The sequence below is a fragment of the Paroedura picta genome, chromosome 2 (assembly GCF_049243985.1).
Source record: "Paroedura picta isolate Pp20150507F chromosome 2, Ppicta_v3.0, whole genome shotgun sequence".
NCBI classification, from domain to species: Eukaryota; Metazoa; Chordata; class Lepidosauria; order Squamata; family Gekkonidae; genus Paroedura; species Paroedura picta.
This window is the reverse complement of record NC_135370.1, coordinates 121,478,681-121,496,871: the sequence shown is the minus strand read 5'-3', so window position 1 is coordinate 121,496,871 and position 18,191 is coordinate 121,478,681.

Genomic DNA, 18,191 nt, shown 5'->3' with positions numbered 1-18,191 from the left:
CCATTCAAGACAACCAAATTTCATGGTCAAGACTTTTCTGTAAACAAATGTAGGAACTTCATGGGACTATAAAGGAGGACATAATTTTTTACACACATAGTAGAATATCCAGTACTAGTGATCCTACCTAAAGTTGGAATTACCATATTTGGTTGATGGGTTTGGGTGACATTATGACTTCCCGATTAGCTTGTGGCCCGGCAAGCTTCTTGCTGCGGGAGGGGGGGAGAGGGCAGCGCGGCCGCTGGTGCAAATGTACATGCGCGGGCCCCAGGTCGCCCTCTCGCCCCACCCCTTAGCAGCGGGCTGCAACCTTAAAAAGGTTGCGGACCGCTGCACTAGAGAAAGGTTCCAACATTAGTCAAAGAGATAATAATTAGCAGAACCTTTAAGAGAACCTGTATGGTATTGGATTGGACTAGGGACTCCCCTATTCTAATTACAACTTAGCAGTCCAAATATAAAGGTAAAGGTATCCCCTGTGCAAGCACCGGGTCATGTCTGACCCTTGGGGTGATGCCCTCTAGCGTTTTCATGGCAGACTCAATAATGGGTGGTTTGCCAGTGCCTTCCCAAGTCATTACCGTTTACCCCTCAGCAAGCTGGGTACTCATTTTACCAACCTCGGAAGGATGGAAGGCTGAGTCAATCCTGAGCCGGCTGCTGGGATCGAACTCCCAGCCTCATGGGCAGAGCTTTCAGACTGCATGACTGCTGCCTTACCACTCTGCGCCACAAGAGGCTCAGTACAAATATATTATTTATGATAATAAAGCATTGTTAACCTCCAAATTCATCTTTTTAAAATAAATTAATTACTGTTAGAATTATAATTAACTCAAAAGCATTCTCTGAGAACAGAAAATAAGAAGAGATTATACATATGCAGAATCTAGTGTGTTAGTTATAGCATTTGTACCTAGAACCTCAGAATCATAGAGTTAGAAGAGGCCAAACAGGCCATTTAGTCCAACCCCCTGCTCAATGCAGGATCAACCTAATGTATACATGAAAATTATCTGTCCAGCCACTGCTTAAAGACTACCAGTGGTATCCTGATACCTCTGTTCATTTTGCTAATCTGCTTTATGCCAATAAAGGTATTGTGTGTGTGTGTGTGTGACTACCAGTGATGGGGAGCTCACCATACCTCCTTTTGTTTCCTGATATCTAGTCAGTACAGTTCTATACGTAGTTTATACCCATTACTAGGAGTCCTAGGCCTAGTCTGCACATAAAGGATAATGTACTTTCAATGCACTTTGGCAGCTGGATTTTCCAATGTAGAGCAGGAAAATCTACTTCTAAAGTGCATTGAAAGTGCATTATCTATTGTGTGCAGACTAGGCCCTATTCTCTGTTGCCAACAGGAACTGCTCTCTGCCTTCATGTAGTTTACATGTTGAACTGTTCTACTCAGATGCCTTTGCAGGTACTCCATCTAAACACAGAGACATCCAATGGGGTACTTTACTTTCCTAAATGAGGGAAATTCACTTCACATAAATAAGACAAGGAGAGGGGGCTCTGTCTCAAATAGGGACGGCAAACATTTCCCCTTGATTCATAACCCTGCCTCCCACAACAGTTGCTAGCAGTAGGCATGTGGAGTGTTGAAAGAGGGAGTGCTAGAAGGTAGCTGGCACTTGTTGTTGTTGTTAGGTGCGAAGATATGTCCGACCCATCACGACCCCATGGACAATGATCCTCCAGGCCTTCCTGTCCTCTACCATTCCCCGGAGTCCATTTAAGTTTGCACCTACTGCTTCAGTGACTCCATCCAGCCACCGCATTCTCTGTCGTCCCCTTCTTCTTTTGCCCTGAATCACTCCCAGCATTAGGCTCTTCTCCAGGGAGTCCTTCCTTCTCATGAGGTGGCCAAAGTATTTGAGCTTCATCTTCAGGATCTGGCCTTCTAAGGAGCAGTCTGGGCTGATCTCCTCTAGGACTGACCGGTTTGTTCGCCTTCAAGTCCAAGGGTCTTCTCCAGTACCAGAGTGTCAATTCTTTGACACTCAGACTTCCTTATGGTCCAACTTTCACAGCCATCCATTGCAACTGAGAAGACCATAGCACTATATCAGCATAACACCGGAACCACAGATTCAATCTGGGATGACTACAAACCACTCTAGTCCAATATTCTTGCTATTTAAGTCTCATCATGCCTATTGCCATGCAGGCACCGAAGCCCACAGATCAACTCTTGTAGACAGTGCAGGCACAGTTCTCCTGCAATTCCCTGCAGGAGAGAGATAAGTTTTGGTTAGAGAACTTTTCCCAAGTACCCGAAGTGTCATTTCTAGTCCATTCTCTTTCTATTTTGCATAGCCTATTCTTTGTCCAAATAGGAGATCTAAGTTCTTGACGGCATCCCCCTCCCTTACCAGAATTCAAACCCATGAGCACTGTTTGAAACAGGGTGTTCCTGGAAAGTTGGCAGGAATGTGAAGGTGTTTTAGTGTATGCATTTTCATTGCATGGCAAAGGTTTAGGAGCCCAAGTTCCACTCGCCTGAATACCTGAGCACTTGCACAGGGGAAATCTCCAGAGTTCCATCAGGGTTGTCTCAGGCGAGTGAGCTACAGGAGTCCGTGAATGCTGTGTTGGGAGTCTCACTGCTTCTTTCCCCATGTGTGCACCTGGCAAAAGACAACTTGCTGGCAGAGGAAAATGGAATTGCTATGCTCTCTGCACCTTGTTGAGGTGGGCTTCTTGTGGTGGTTCCATATCAGTGTCAGCAAATAAGTTCACTGACTTATTGGGAGACATCCATTGCAGTCTGAGCGATGGGCAATGGAGAAGAAGCCTGGCTTGCAGCCCATGCTGCCCTCAGTCTTATAGGGGCAGGGCTGTGATGCTGACTGCACAGCTGAAGAGTAGGCAAAACCCAGGTGTCCTTTTAAAATCTGTACCCTCTTCATGTCTTCAGCTTTCCCAACCATCCCTCCCTTTTTTGTATTTTTCTGGTGTGACAAATTCCTTATTATCTTTATTTATCTCATCATGTTAGATCTGTATCATTCTGCTATGTCATGTGGTTTATTTTGTCACAGCTTGGGCATTTGGGGGCATTGGGATGGATCCTTTGTGGGGGGAGGACATGCCTGTTTGCTCCCCTGCCCTGTTTTGGGGACTCCCTTATGGGCTCATGGGCATGGAGCCACTTAATTCATGTGGCTGCTGGCTGGCTTCCACCAGATGGTAGCAAAGGAACCGTGCAGAGGTTGGCACCCACATGCATCTTGGTTTTTTGTCATTCCATGATTATGTCCCCCCCCCAGCAGGTAGGCCAGGGCGTGCTTATCAGATGGCAAGCAGGTTGCCCCACATTGCACCAATGCTTCTTTGCCTGTAATCAATAAAGCAGTGGTTACATATTTGATCCAAATCCTGGTTTCTTTGGGTTTTGTCCATCACATTGCCCTCCCATCCTCCCTAGACAGGTCTCAGGCGCATAGGATAGAGTTATTTCTCTGTGCACTCTGTGCACCAGCAAGAGCAGCCCCTTGTAGCGGAGATTCACACAAATTCATTGACCTTCCTCTGCTGCTATACTACCTCCTCCCCCATACTTGCACATACATCATACTCCTGTTCCAGCAAGACTATAAAGGAAACATTTTCCCCAACTAACTGCATGGTTGATAGCACTGAGTTCCTGTCACTGTGGCAAATGGAATCTACCACAGCATACTCATCTACACACATGAGAAATTATTCTTGCCCATCAGTCACAGATTGGAAGAGATATGAAACCCATTCCCCTGATGAATAAAAATCAGAGTTAAATAAGGTCATGATGTCTTCGGCGTCTGCTGGAAACAGTACTTCGTTTACGGTTATTACATTCTTGCAGAAAATCTGAATAGGGGCAGTTTACCCTTCTATTCAGCCGCCAAGTAGCTTTAAATATGTTTATTGCTTTCATGTTTTGAAAGGCAATTTTCTTCTTTAATGCATGCACTGAAGTAGAATTTCAGGGTTAGAATACACACACACACAAAGCTTTCCTACTTCTATATGTCGGGATTTGTATGCATCAGCTCACACACCTACTTTGCACACAATTCAGAAACAATGGCAATCCCTATTGTAAGTATAGTACCCACAGTGTACATATGGAAGTGTTAATGCTTCATAAACTGTTAATCCTTTTAAAAGCCTTATAATCTAGGGGCCATTTCTACAATGAATTCCACTATCTGTTCCACATAATATATTTCTGGTAAGGCCTTGGAGGAGGAGCGTGTCTCATGGCTTAAGCACTTAACACCCACTCAGGGTGGCTGTCCCACCCCTGAGGGCCTCCTCCTCCAACCAGTTTGCCTGTCTGTCCAGCAGCCAGCCAATCACCTTCTGTCCCCCATCCCTGACCACCACCTCCTCCTTCCATTTCCCTCCGGGATTCAGAGGCTGCAGATACCTTCTACACGAGAGCTGTTCCCTGCCCGGGGGCCTCCAGCCTCTAGCCATTCCAGGTCCTGGTGAGAGGGAGAGGCCATCCACAGAGTTCTTCCACCCCAACCCACCCCAGTCTAGCACCCGTTGTATTCCTGAATGCAATGGGCTTGGCCCCTAGTAGTTACATACGATGTGAAGCAACATTCTGCTTTGTTCTCAGCCCAATTCCAAAGTGGTTAAGAGAACTGTTTGCTATTTAATACCATATTATCTATTAGAAACAGATTCTATTGCTGTAAAAAATGTTTCAGAATTGCACAGCTTAATGTGCAGGAACAGCAAACATGGTGTAAATGTGAATGAATCACAATTTAAAAATTTTAAAAACTAAATATGATCAATTATATGTCACATTAAAACAACAACAACAACAACAAAACAAGCCACCTACAGCTGTAACTTCTCAAGAGTCTAAGCAAGAGTAAAGAGGAAAATAAATGGTTCTGCAAGCTGGGAACAGAAATTGTCTTCACACAGTGGTGATTGGCTGGCTTTGCCTAGAGAACCACGCAGTGTTTGTGTTTTTTAAAAGTTTCCCTTTGAGAATATTAACAAGACAGCGGATCCAATCATATGAACATTCATGCTACATTTACAAATTTAAAAGAGAAGGGCCAGAGTCTGCAGAAAGCAGGGGAGGAGAGGCATAACAGCCAGCTGAGCCAGTGTTCAGTTCACAGAAATGTACACCTGTCATTCAGTTCCAAAGCCAGGAAAGAAGCTGGTCTTCACGCTGCAGCTGAGAGTCATGCAGTGAACTCTCTTTTTATATTAATAAGCTGCTGTCACCCTTGCTGTTCATTATGGCTGCACAAGCTGATCCTTTACATCCTGTGTCAGGCTGGCTGCTCTTTCCTATCAACTCTTTGGCATGATCCAAACAAGAAAAATAAGGCAACACAGCAGAGGTCTATACTCAGAGCTTGCTCAGGAGATTTATTTTAAAAAGAAACAAAATATGCCTTTCAGAATTGTGTGCTCTGTGAAGATCTTCAAGATTCTGACTGCTTTCCCTTGATGGACAAAAAAATAACCTCAGCCAGACCTCCCTCTAGCATTCAGGCAAACACATTTGCTAGCCTTACATTGTCTGAAATAATACTTTATTGTGTGTGTATACCAACTGCATCTGAGGAGAAGAATCTCATTAGTTTTTAGCATTAATATTATTGTTTTGACATATTTGCACCTCTCAAAGAGCCAAGAAGGCATCAAAGTAAATACTATTTAATATCCATATAAGCAAAAATCTTATAGCGCTTCCATCTAGCCCAGCTGTTCCCCCTCCCCTTTCTCAGAATCCTTTGTTGCAACATAACTTGTTGCTCTGGAAATGAAGCATGCTAAACAGAGGGGATTAGATCTCCTTCAGGGCAGAAGTGAGCAGATGCCCTCAGAAACCCTGCTTGCCTGCATATATCTCCAGTATGGAAGCAGGAATATAGTACTGCAAGTGTCACTGCAGAAGTCTATTAAACAGGGCCCTGCAAGAAATCTTTCACACTCTGTCAAAACATATTTAACAGGTGATTCTCCAACTAAACCCAATGAAGCCCTTTTTACAACACTGCCACACAAACACTATTTCACTGTGAACTCAAGTTACCCACTCATTGGAACAATTCTGGCTTCCACCTATGGCAAGCATCCCAGTGTCTTTGGGAAATAGGTCCAAATACATTTTATGATCTAAAGTACTCTGTGAAGAGCCAAGAGAACCAACTCAAAAGTTATGTGATAAGCAAATAAGATTAAATGGATGGCACAGAAATTTGGTGGGAGGGGATCAGATGTTTGTTTCTATGCCAAAACTGAATTATCTATGTTCGGAGGCTACAAGCACCACCCTAATTTTTCCCCAAAGGGGGAAAAAGATCATGTGATGCCACACCACACAACATGAATACAAAAGAAAGTGGTGAAAGAGGAAAAAATGTGCTGTGCTTTTTAAAACAAAGGTGGGAATATATGGAAAGAGAGAAATCCATTTGCTACCTTCATTTTTTCTCTTTGAGATGAAAGGGTGGGAAAGACACATTTTAATATCTTGAATGTTAAACTCAGACAAGTGGGAAATATAAGCTCAACAATCTTTAAAAAAAAATCTCAATCTATTATTCTAATCATAGCTGTCATCATAGGTTTAAGCAAAACTTCAATAGCCTGACCAGCAATTGTCTACTTTGTCTTCTTCCGCCCTCTACAGGACACTCTATGGAATTGGAACAAGATCGGACGGAAGGATCAGAAAGAGGAAATTGTTGATTCTAAAAGCTTTTCCATTGCTCCTAAAAAGTAAAACTTACAAAAGATAATGGAGAATATTACAAGGCCAGTGGATCATGCTGCATTACATCTAATCAACTAGGTCTTTGAACTCATGTTCTGGGGAAGCTAAAAGAGCCACTACACATGACAGCATCACTAGTTAGCATGATGGGTCAGGAAGAGGCAAGAAGCAGCATGAACTCCGTCGCTCACATTGGTTTGAAAGAAGCTGCAGAGGGGCTGGAATCTGGAGAGCCAGGAAATCTGTCACATGACCCACTACTAGGGATGTAGGTTTTCTGGAAAATATATGAATCAGGCAACTTTCAATGCCCTCAAGTAGACCATGATAGGATTTGGAATATTAAGTGAAAGATTTATATGATCTGAAGAAAAACCAGGGTATACGTTTATGCCATTAAAGGTAATCTATATCTATCTATCTTGATTTGGAATTTTAACCAACTGGATATTCTGTGAGCAACAAGTACTTGAACTGAAATGTATCATTAGGAAGAAAACTATTCAAATACAGTTTAGGGACTATACTCAAACAAACTGGAAGTTTCACATAGGCCCATTATGCACGGCCGCCGAAACGGCGATTTCGGGTCACATTGAAAACACGGAGGGGGAAGACGCGAAGCAAACTGGTTATGCACGGGACGGGGCACAATGGCGGCAAAACCCGGAGTGGCTGGTGTCGAGGCATTGATGCGGAGCCAAGGGGAAGCGAGGCGAGCGCACCGCTGCATTGGCGAGTGTCGGAGGTGGAGGCCAGGAAGGGCGGAAGCAGCCTGCGCAGGCGCAGCCCTGCCGGGTTTGTCGGGCACGGAGGGGGAGGGAGCATGTTTCCCCTTCCCCTTAGTTTACTCCCAGTTCACCTCTCCCCTTCTTTGCTGCCCCAGTTCCTCTGCCCCATAGGTTTCCCCTTTATATTGTTTCCCCTACTTTAAGCTTTGTATTGTATTGTATATTTGTGCTTTGTTCATTCACACTGTTTTTGTATTTTCTTAGAGACCTCGGCTCCGTTCTCGTTTGTGGTTGGGGTGTGTGTTTGGGAATGGGTGGGAGGTGGGTGGCCGGCCTCTCTGCCATCCTTAGCCGCGGCGATCCGCTCGCCCCCCTCCACTGTGAGCTCTCTGGCCGCCTTTCCATCCGTGTTCCCTTGGGTTCCCCCTGGCCTGTGCCGCCGTTCATTCCGGCAGCCGCTTGAGCGGTTGCGCCGCCTCTGACCCTCCGGCCTCCCTGATTATGCACGCGGTCAGTTCGGCGCTGCCTCCGGTTGCGCCCTGGTCGCCCGGGAAGCTGCGCTTTCTTCTGCGTTCCGCTAACGCGGCTTTTTCAGCAGCATGCACCGAATCTGCAGCCGGTTGCAGCTGACTCCATGCATTATCAGTGATTTTAGTCGCCGCCATTCCACCCCGAACGCGCGCTAAAATCCTCGTGCATAATGGGTCATAGAAATAATTTTTATTCAAAGAATACCTGTCAGAATTTCAAGACTTCCCTCATGATGTTGAAATTAAAGGGGGGGGGGGACTAAAACAGTGAAAATTGTTGACAAATGAATCTTAGCACATCCCCAAGACTGAATGTTATTCCATGGATGTGGTTGCACACTCATCTGTTTCTACAGAATTTAACTCTTGTCCACAGAGTTACTTCACTTTCTCTCTTACTCCATAGTATTACTTCGATTGCTCAAAAGAGCTACATAAACAAGAATTTTAGCTTTGGTTTCAAGTTAATCTTGCATAGCTAAATTTGAACAGGCAAATTAAGAATTGTTTTTAAAAAATTAGATTATCCACATATCCACACACTGTTATCCACATGTGGATATGTGGTTTTATTTCCTCCCCCTTCCAGTTTATTTACAGATCAATAAAACATATATAGATTATCTCGTACAACTCCTAGTCATAATCACCTCAAAATATTAACTGCAATTTTGAAAGTGCCAAGTTTGCCTTACACCGTGTCCATTAACTGTTACTCATTTTATGAAACAATCTTTAAATGGAAAAATTCCCATGAAAAAATAAAGCACTGGAAATTTTTCCACAAATTGGATCCAGCAGCTTTTTCATCTGATATCTCCTCCTTACTACAGTCCCCATTCTACTTGGATTTCGTACTTGCATGACCCATGAGCCAAACAACAGTATTTTTCTGTTGATCAATGGGGATCCCTCCTTCCTTTTTCATGAGTAGAAAAGTTAGTTTATCCAACCCCACAGCTCTTCACTAATAGCACCCGGGATTATCACTGGGCTATGGATCAGTAACTAGGTTGAACCCCAACTCAAAACCTTTCAGCCCACAGCAGGCCCTGCCACTGGGCCAATAAACAGTAATGCATCTTCTCCAGCCTTAGCTTAGCCTTATCCCAACGTACAAGGCTTCCCTTCTTTACCTGTACTCAGTGCTCTGTATGAATGCTGCAATACCTCCTTTGCTTCTTAGAGACAGACCAGTGATACAAAGGGATGAAAAGCAGGAATTGGCTGCTGATATCTGGCAATGCTTCAGAATGGAACCTTTTCACTGAAAATGGTTTGGGGGCACAGTTCTGGATCAAACAAGACACTGAAATAACTAGTTCTGTATATGGGTAGTGAAGTTGGAATCACCCTTTTATAGCCCAATTTAAGCAAAAGCTGTGCACAGTGAATTCAAAGTGGAAAGCCATCGCTTTTGAAAAATAGATGAAACAGGAAATTACAGATGTTAGATACAGAGACAGCTTAATAGGTGCCCTCTGACATTCTGAGGTAAAGTTTTTTTCCCCTTCTTTCTAGCGGAATGTGTAATCTATCCTGCTAGGTGATTGGCTGAATGAAATGAAATAAAGTAAGGAGTATAGCTACCATTTAATAAAAATAGTAATATAAACACTTTAAACTGAAATGATGGTAGCTAAATGCTGAACAAAGGCAGAATATGTTCCAGCTGCAGGCTTTGCACACTAAGAGTCATTCTTGACACACGAGAAAGCTCATTTTAACTTATGTTTTCACAGCAAGTACATTCTGGCAGATCTCAACTGCTGATGTGTTGCCAAGTTGCTACAATATCTAAAGGAACCAGCATGGACATTTTACTCATGTCTGCCTTTAGAAAGAGATCCATTTACAGTATCTTAAGAATTATCCATAAAGCCCCAGTCTTGTCCTCCAGATAAAGAATCAGAGAACTCCAGGGACTCCAAGTATAAACAAAGTTAGCTTTTCACCAGCTCCTCAGTTGCCTTCCCAAGTGAGGTGGTTTCTAATGTCCATGCTGTGTACTTCATAGATCTCTTGGATAAGGTTCTGTTTGCTGCTATTCACTCTAAGACCTGCCAGCTTCATTTCATTCGATGCTAACTTCTAATGGTGCTCTGTGTAATTCTTCTACAAGAAGACAGAAGGCTTGCATTTAATATTACTAGAGATGTGAAAAAGCCCTATGGTACATTTTGGGTTTCGATATACTGAGCTGAAAAACATAGGTATTTCTTGAGATTCCCAAATCCTAATACCAGTATGGCACTGATGGAGCCAAAAAAATTCAGCATCCCCAAATATGCATAGTGAGGAAGTAAAATACCAAAATATTTGGGAATGCTGAAATCTTTTGGCTCCATTATAGCCTGTGGGAATCATTAGTCAATGGCCCCCACAGGCTATAAGGGAGAATTGATCATCTTCGGGACCTCTTTAAGGACTGGAGATGTCCCAGAGGACTGGAAGAGAGCAAACGTTATTCCGATCTTCAAAAAAGGGAGGAAGGATGACCCAGGAAACTACAGACCAGTGAGTTTGACCTCTGTTGTGGGGAAGATAATGGAGCGGATATTAAAGGGAGTGATCTGCAAACATCTGGAGGACAATTTGGTGATCCGAGGAGGTCAGCATGGATTTGTCTCCAACAGGTCCTGTCAGGCCAACCTGGTTTCCTTTTTTGACCAAGTAACAGGTTTGCTGGATTATGGAAATTCAGTTGATGTCGTTTATTTGGATTTTAGTAAAGCTTTTGACAAGGTTCCCCATGATGTTCTGATGGATAAATTGAAGGACTGCAATATGGTTTTTCAGATAGTTAGGTGGATTTTCAGATAGTTAGTTGGATAGGGAATTGGTTAGAGAACCGTGCTCAAAGAATTGTTGTAAATGGTGTTTCATCAGACTGAAGGGGGGTGAGTAGTGGGGTACCTCAGGGCTCGGTGCTCAGCCTGGTACTTTTTAACATATTTATTAATGATCTAGATGAGGGGGTGGAGGGACAACTCATCAAGTTTGCAGATGACACCAAATTGGGAGGACTGGCAAATACTCCAGAAGATAGAGACAGAGTTCAACGTGATCTGAACACAATGGAAAAATGGGCAAATGAGAACAAGATGCAATTTAATAAAGATAAGTGCAAAGTTCTGCATCTGGGTCAGAAAAATGAAAAGCATGCTGGATAGGGGATACGCTTCTAGGCAACACTGTGTGTGAATGAGACCTTGGGGTACTTGTGGATTGTAAACTAAACATGAGCAGGCAGTGTGATGCAGCAGTAAAAAAGGCAAATGCCATTTTGGGCTGTATCAACAGGGGCATCACATCAAAATCACAAGATGTCATAGTCCCATTGTATACGACACTGGTCAGACCACACCTGGAGTACTGTGTGCAGTTCTGGAGGCCTCACTTCAAGAAGGACGTAGATAAAATTGAAGGGGTTACAGAGGAGAACGATGAGGATGATCTGGGGCCAAGGGACCAAGCCCTATGAAGATAGGTTGAGGGACTTGGGAATGTTCAGCCTGGAGAAAAGGAGGTTGAGAGGGGAAATGATAGCCCTCTTTAAGTATTTGAAAGGTTGTCAGGATGCTGTTCCCGTTGGTTGCAGAGGAAAGGATGCACAGTAATGGGTTTAAACTACAAGTACAATGATATAGGCTAGATATCAGGAAAAACTTTTTCAGAGTAGTTCAGCAGTGGAATAGGCTGCCTAAGGAGGTGGTGAGCTCCCCCTCACTGGCAGTCTTCAAGCAAAGGTTGGATACACACTTTTCTTGGATGCTTTAGGATGCTTAGGGCTAATCCTGCGTTGAGCAGGGGGTTGGACTAGATGGCCTGTATGACCCCTTCCAACTCTATGATTCTATGATCTCGAGGTACCTGGGGCTCCTGGAGGGTTACTTTTTGAGGTAGAGGCACCAAATTTGCAGCCTGGTGCCTCTTCTCAATAAACCCTCCTAGTTTGATGGGGGGGGGGGATGGTTTGAATCATTTAGCAGCATACCCGGCTTGGGGCCAGTTGTTTGGCTCCACTTACAGGTTGCAAGGGTTTCATATATGGGCTTGTGCCTTTGTGGGACCACTATTTTTTTACTCCGAGTTTTCCCCAGCACGCAGGCTGGGATTCAGGTTGCTCGATGTTTTTGTCCTGCTCTAAAGGTAAAGGTATCCTCTGTGCAAGCACCCGGTCATGTCTGGCCCTTGGGGTGACGCCCTCTAGCATTTTCATGGCAGACTCAATACGGGGTGGTTTGCCAGTGCCTTCCCCACTCATTACCGTTTACCCCCCAGCAAGCTGGGTACTCATTTTACCGACCTCGGAAGGATGGAAGGCTGAGTCAACCTTGAGCCAGCTGCTGGGATTGAACTCCCAGCCTCATGGGCAGAGCTTCAGACTGCATGTCTGCTGCCTTACCACTCTGCGCCACAAGAGGCCAAAATGCTCTGAATGCTGTAATTAATAAAGCTGTGGTCTGTTTAGTTTCCATTCATAGCTTGTGGTGTTTTTGTTTTTAGCAACAAATAAAATATATTAGCTCCTTGACATTTATTAGAACATATTAAAAGTGAAGAAGTCCAGCAGTTTTTTTTAAACAACAAAAAATTCCAATATTTTGTGAGACAGACTGTTGATTTAACCACAGCAGCAGAGATGATCTGAATATGGAATACAATTGAATCTGACCTGTAATATTTCAGAGGGAATGTCATTAGGGTGCGGCAAAGCTATTTGCCTAATTTTTTTTCGGGTGGGGGGGCTGTTAGATGTCTCATGTATAACGGCAGAGTCTGAGGAAGCAAAAAAAATGACTCAGACTATGAGAACGAATCACCATCTCTATATGATGATGCTGGACAAGCAAAAGGGTCTTTGTCTTACCCAGCAAGAAGATATCTTCAGTGATAAACCCAAGCTGCCTTGATCTAGCTCCTACTATTTTCACTCACTGAGAGTGCTAATCACCTTGTTTAAGAAAGAATAGCAGAACTTCAGCTTCCAAAGCAAAAATGATCCTTAGCCTTAGCTTAAAAGTGCTGAGCCGTGGTCTGGCTTCCAGTGACTTTCGGCTGGGTTCAGCTCTGAAGGATCCTTCTGAGATGTAATGAGGGATTCCCATCATCCTACGTTTATACCAGCCTTTCTCAAGCATGAAACTCTGGGGTTCCCTGACAGTCCTAGAAGAGTTTCCTTAGTGAGTGGGAGTTAATCATTAAAAAATATGGTCATGTCAACCTACCCACCCCCTCCCCAAATGGCCAATGTTGGGCCTGGAGGGGTGGGAAGGGGAAGGGAAAGCATACATATCTATGCTTTCCAACCATATTCTAAACAATCATGCCACTTCTGGGGTTTGCAACTAATAAAGAGTTCTTGGTGGATCACATTTGTCCAATCGTTGCCTAAGGATATTCTTAGGCTGTGCATTTCCCCAGGACATTATTAGCCTGTCTGCATGGCTGGGAGTGAAACACAAGGCTTGCTGGAGTAGATAGGTACAGGAGGCAGTAATGAGCCCCTTGACTGGAGCAGCACTAGAGCTCCTTGGGAGCTTGCCTACCACAATGCTGGAGTAACCAATCAGCATGAGCAACTGATCTTATGTGAGTGTGTTTAATGATGCAAAAGCCTAGCTATACATGGGATTCCTTCCAGGGCTGTGTCCTTATAAAATAGGGGCAACTCTTACATGAGTTGAAAAATTTGTCCTGACAGTCTGACTCTCAGAGGGTATGAGGGACACTGCTCTGGAGTGATTTTGTCAGGGCCCCTCCTTCCCTCTCTCCCTAACACACACAGAAACAAAGACCCACTCCCCCACCTCCAGTTTTCCCCTGGTTTTCCCCCTTACCTGTTGGTTTCACAGCTTTCTCCCTGCTTCCTATCCCCTCCATCACATGAAAACACACACAGAGGCAGACATTTCCCATGTTCCCCTTCCTAATGGCTTCCTAACCTCCCTCCCTCCAAGCAATCAAACACATGCATGCACACACACACTCACTCCCTTTCCCCCTCCTGCTTACCTGGCTCCTCTGCTGCTGCCTCAATCCCCATGGTTCCCATGGATATGCAAGTTAGCGCACATGCATGTGAGTCTACATGAATGCACACACACACTCACTTCCTTCCCTTCCCCCCTAACCTATTCTGCTTATCTGCTCCTTCACCACTGCCTCGGCCCCTGTGGGTTGCACAATGGCGGTTTAGCTCCCAGGGGCTGGCATGACTGCTGTGAAGGCCTTGGGGACAGGGCACCTGCTGCCTCAGCCACCGCAGCTCACGCAGCAGCTGCCAAGGGGCCAGAGCAAATGCCTTGGGAATGGGGTAGCTGCTGCCTTGGACCCCACAGGTTGCGCAGCAGCTGCCCAGGCCCCAGGGGCTGGCATGGCCGCTGGCTGGGCCCTCCATCTTCTGGCACACTTAATGGGAGGGATAATGGACGACATGTTCATCTGCATTTCTGTTTGAAGAGATACACCAGAAGATGTGTTCACATCAATAAAATATTTATTGTGTAAAGTGCCTTCTGAAATGTTTTTGAAAGTTTCTTGTAATCTTAATATGTCTACATGTATGTCTACATGTATTTGTAGTATAGGAATTTATTAACTTAACTAGAAATTAAGCCCACTGTGCCTTAAATACAGGGGGCCCTAGCAGCCCTCCTATCAGGGCTGGGGCAGCTCTCTGCCCTCCCCACCCCCGCAGGGTAGGCTTGAAGCCCCCCCCCCGCCCCAGGAAAAAGTGTTCCCAGGGGACAGGGAGTGGGAGCACCGGCTATGCAAGCCGGCTCTCACACTCCCCGGGCACTGGGAAGGCTTGAATGCTGCTCCCGGGGCTGGGAGAAGGCCGGCGGCCACCACCACCCCCTGGCAGCGAGCTGGGGCCTTCTCCCGGCCCCTGCATCGCAGACGCGGCAAGGCTGCTCCCGGGGCCAGGAGAAGGCCGTAGGAGGACAACAAAGAGGAGGACAACAAAGATGGTGAGGGGTTTGGAGACCAAGACATATGAAGAAAGGTTGGGGGAGCTTGGACTGTTTAGCCTAGAGTATTTAAAAGGGTGACATATGGAGGATGGAGCAGAATTGTTCTCTCTTGTCCAAGAGGGACAGATCAGAACAAATAGGATGAAATTAATTCAAAAGAAATTCCATCTAAACATCCGGAAGAAGTTCCTGACAGTTAGAGCGTTTTCTCAGTGGAACAGGCTTCTTCAGGAGGTGGTAGGTTCTCCATTTTTGGAAATTTTTAAACAGAGGCTAGATAGCCATCTAACAGGGAGGCTGATTCTGTGAAGGCAAAGGGGTTGCAGGGTACAATAGATGAGTGATTGGGATGTGAGTGTCCTGCTTAGTGCAGGGGGTTGGACTAGATGACCCATGAGGTCCCTTCCAACTGTATTATTCTATGATTCTATGATTCTAAGTGTCACAGCTTGAAAGAAAAGAAAGGGGAGGAGCTCAAACTGGAGGCACTTAGTGCTGTGGTGCCTGGTTGCTGGGGAAATGGGAAAAGTTCACTCAATTGCAGATGAGGAAAAATCCAGGTTATATTGTTTTCCTCTGTGACAGAATTCTGTTCTGTGCATGTCACAAAGAGAACTCTGGATATTCTTGCCAAAGTACATGAAGTTTGAAAAGTGAGAAGATAAACCAAGTGACATTGTTAAAAGGATAGGGATCCTTTAGGACAGTCCAATGAAAGCTCCATTGTGTGATTGCAGAAAAAAGTCCTGCGGAGAAAAGGATGTTTCTTCCTCTAATTCCCTCAAGTAGTTTCTAAAAGAATTTCCCCTAATTTTGGCTTGAAACCAACTGGGGTGGGCAAGGATGACTGCTGGAGAATCAGTATGAGCGGGATGTATTTTGGATGTTATAGGATGCTTAGGGCTGATCCTGCGTTGAGCAGGGGGTTGGCCTAGATGCCCTGTATGGCCCCTTCCAACTCTATGATTCTGTGATTCTGTATCCCATGCTCCAATTCTTCCCAGTGCTCTTTTGCCCTTGCATTTTAATGATTAAGCAAATATGTTTGGCAATGAAATGACTTCTAGTTCTATCCTCATGCTACTTTCTTCAGTCATGACTACTTCTGTGAAGGACTTCCTTTCAAACTGCCTGTCAGAATCAGCCCATGAAGTGCAAGCAGATTCTTGAGAGTGGAATATCTGTCCAGAGGGAATACCTTACCGCTAGATTCATCTGGCTTGGAGAGCTAGTTGTTACCTAATAAATTAACATGAAAATGGACTCCTTGGTGCAACCTTTGCCACAGTATTACAAACTAAACCTTCTGACAAAATTCCTGGGAGATAATCCAGAATATTTTACATTTGCCTTTAACCCAGTGCCCCGGTTTACTATAAAGGAGCATGGATATGGCAAAGTGACTTCTATTTCAGCTACTGCAGAGGAAGGAAAGGACAGTGAAATCAAGATAAAGCTCATTTGTGATCATTAATGTTCCTACAGCAAGCAGGACTATTGCTTCTAGTGTCCAGGCAACATTCTAAGTGAAGTGATCACATTATGTAAAATGGAAATGTGAAGAATAAAACGCAGTGGGGTGTTACTGCTATTCAGCCATCAAACTGCTGCACTAATTCCCATGCAAAATTATTGCCGTTCAGATGGTTGCTGGAAAAACTCCTGTGTGTAAAGCATTTCCTGATCTTATAATTGGATACTTTAACACTAGGCATCTATGGCCATTGGGACACCAAATGAACTCAGTTTCACAGAAGCACCAGTAAGGGCCACCTGGGAAGCAGACAGGAGAATCTGGCACTTCAGCAGGATCTGCTGTCTTTGCCACCTTCCATTTACTGGAAGAACTTTTGGACACATGCCACTTCCCACATGCCAAAATGCTATCAAGAAAGTGGCCAAGCATGCTGGATTTTGGCATACAATTTGAACATTGTTCTGACAATACCAACCAATTTATATTTAGGCAGCTGAAACAATTTTACAGACTAAAGCTATCACCATAACTTCTCTTGTGACTTGTTTTCAGAGCCATTTGCAGACCTATTCCCTGATGGCTGTAGCAGTTCAATAAGCAGAACGGAATCCACCAAGGACAGCCCTGTACTAAATGCCGCATTTATAAGGCAATCTATATTGCTTTTCCTGTTTACTACCATTATCATTAAAGTGACCAGACACTTTGTTTTACAGCAAAAATATCTATTTATCAGACAATCTATGACATATGCAAATATTCTATTAAAAACTGCATGACTTAACTTACAAGAGGAAAAGGCTACGCAAGGATCAGTCACAGAACATGCCTCTTCAGCAAGACGCATGGGAACTCTTTACAGAAGTCATTGATTGTGGCCACAAAAGCGTATTTGTGTTCCTAAGGGCAGACTGAGTCCTAAATGAGGAAGGATGCACAATGTAGCCAGAAAACACCATAAACCATAATTGGAACAAAACAGACCACAGTCTTTATTGATTGCAGCATTCGGAGCATTTGGCACAGCACAGGGCAAAATCCAAACATAGAGCAACAGTCTGTCAGCCCAGGAACCCAGGCCAGGCCACATACTAGGGAAAACCAGGAGGGACAAGAAAATGGTTCCACATAGACACAGCCCCCTGCATGGAAGCCGTGCATGAAAACCTTGCTACCCTGGAGTGGAGCCTGGCAACTGCCCCCAAGTTGGGCATGCTACTAAATGACTTAACCCCGCCCCCCCCCAAGAACTCATAAGAGGATCTCCACCTGGGGAGGTAGGCACACAGGTTCAGCCTCCCCACAAAAAGGATCTGGCCCAATGCCTAAAATCACCACAAGAGCTACCCATACACAGTGCTCCCACCAAAGCTCCTAGTGTTGCAACCAAGAAAGGAGGGAGTCCTGAATATCATGAAGCCATAGGGCCTGACCCCAGCAGGACACATACACCCAATCAGGCCAGTACAGAGCAGACAACCTAAAAGAAATGCCAGGATGGTGAAGTACTGAGCCATCTACTGACTCCACAAATTGAGCTGCAGCCTTGCAGCCTATCATTTTTGCTGAGTTCGCCTTGTTGGTTTGAGCTTCACCCTGCCAATTCGTCCTTTCCAACAGCACCAACCAAAATAACTCCACCCAAGGAAGTCTACAATGCAGTGCTTTCAAGTCCACTAAAATAGCCAAAGACTGATTGGTAACCTTCCAACAATTCAT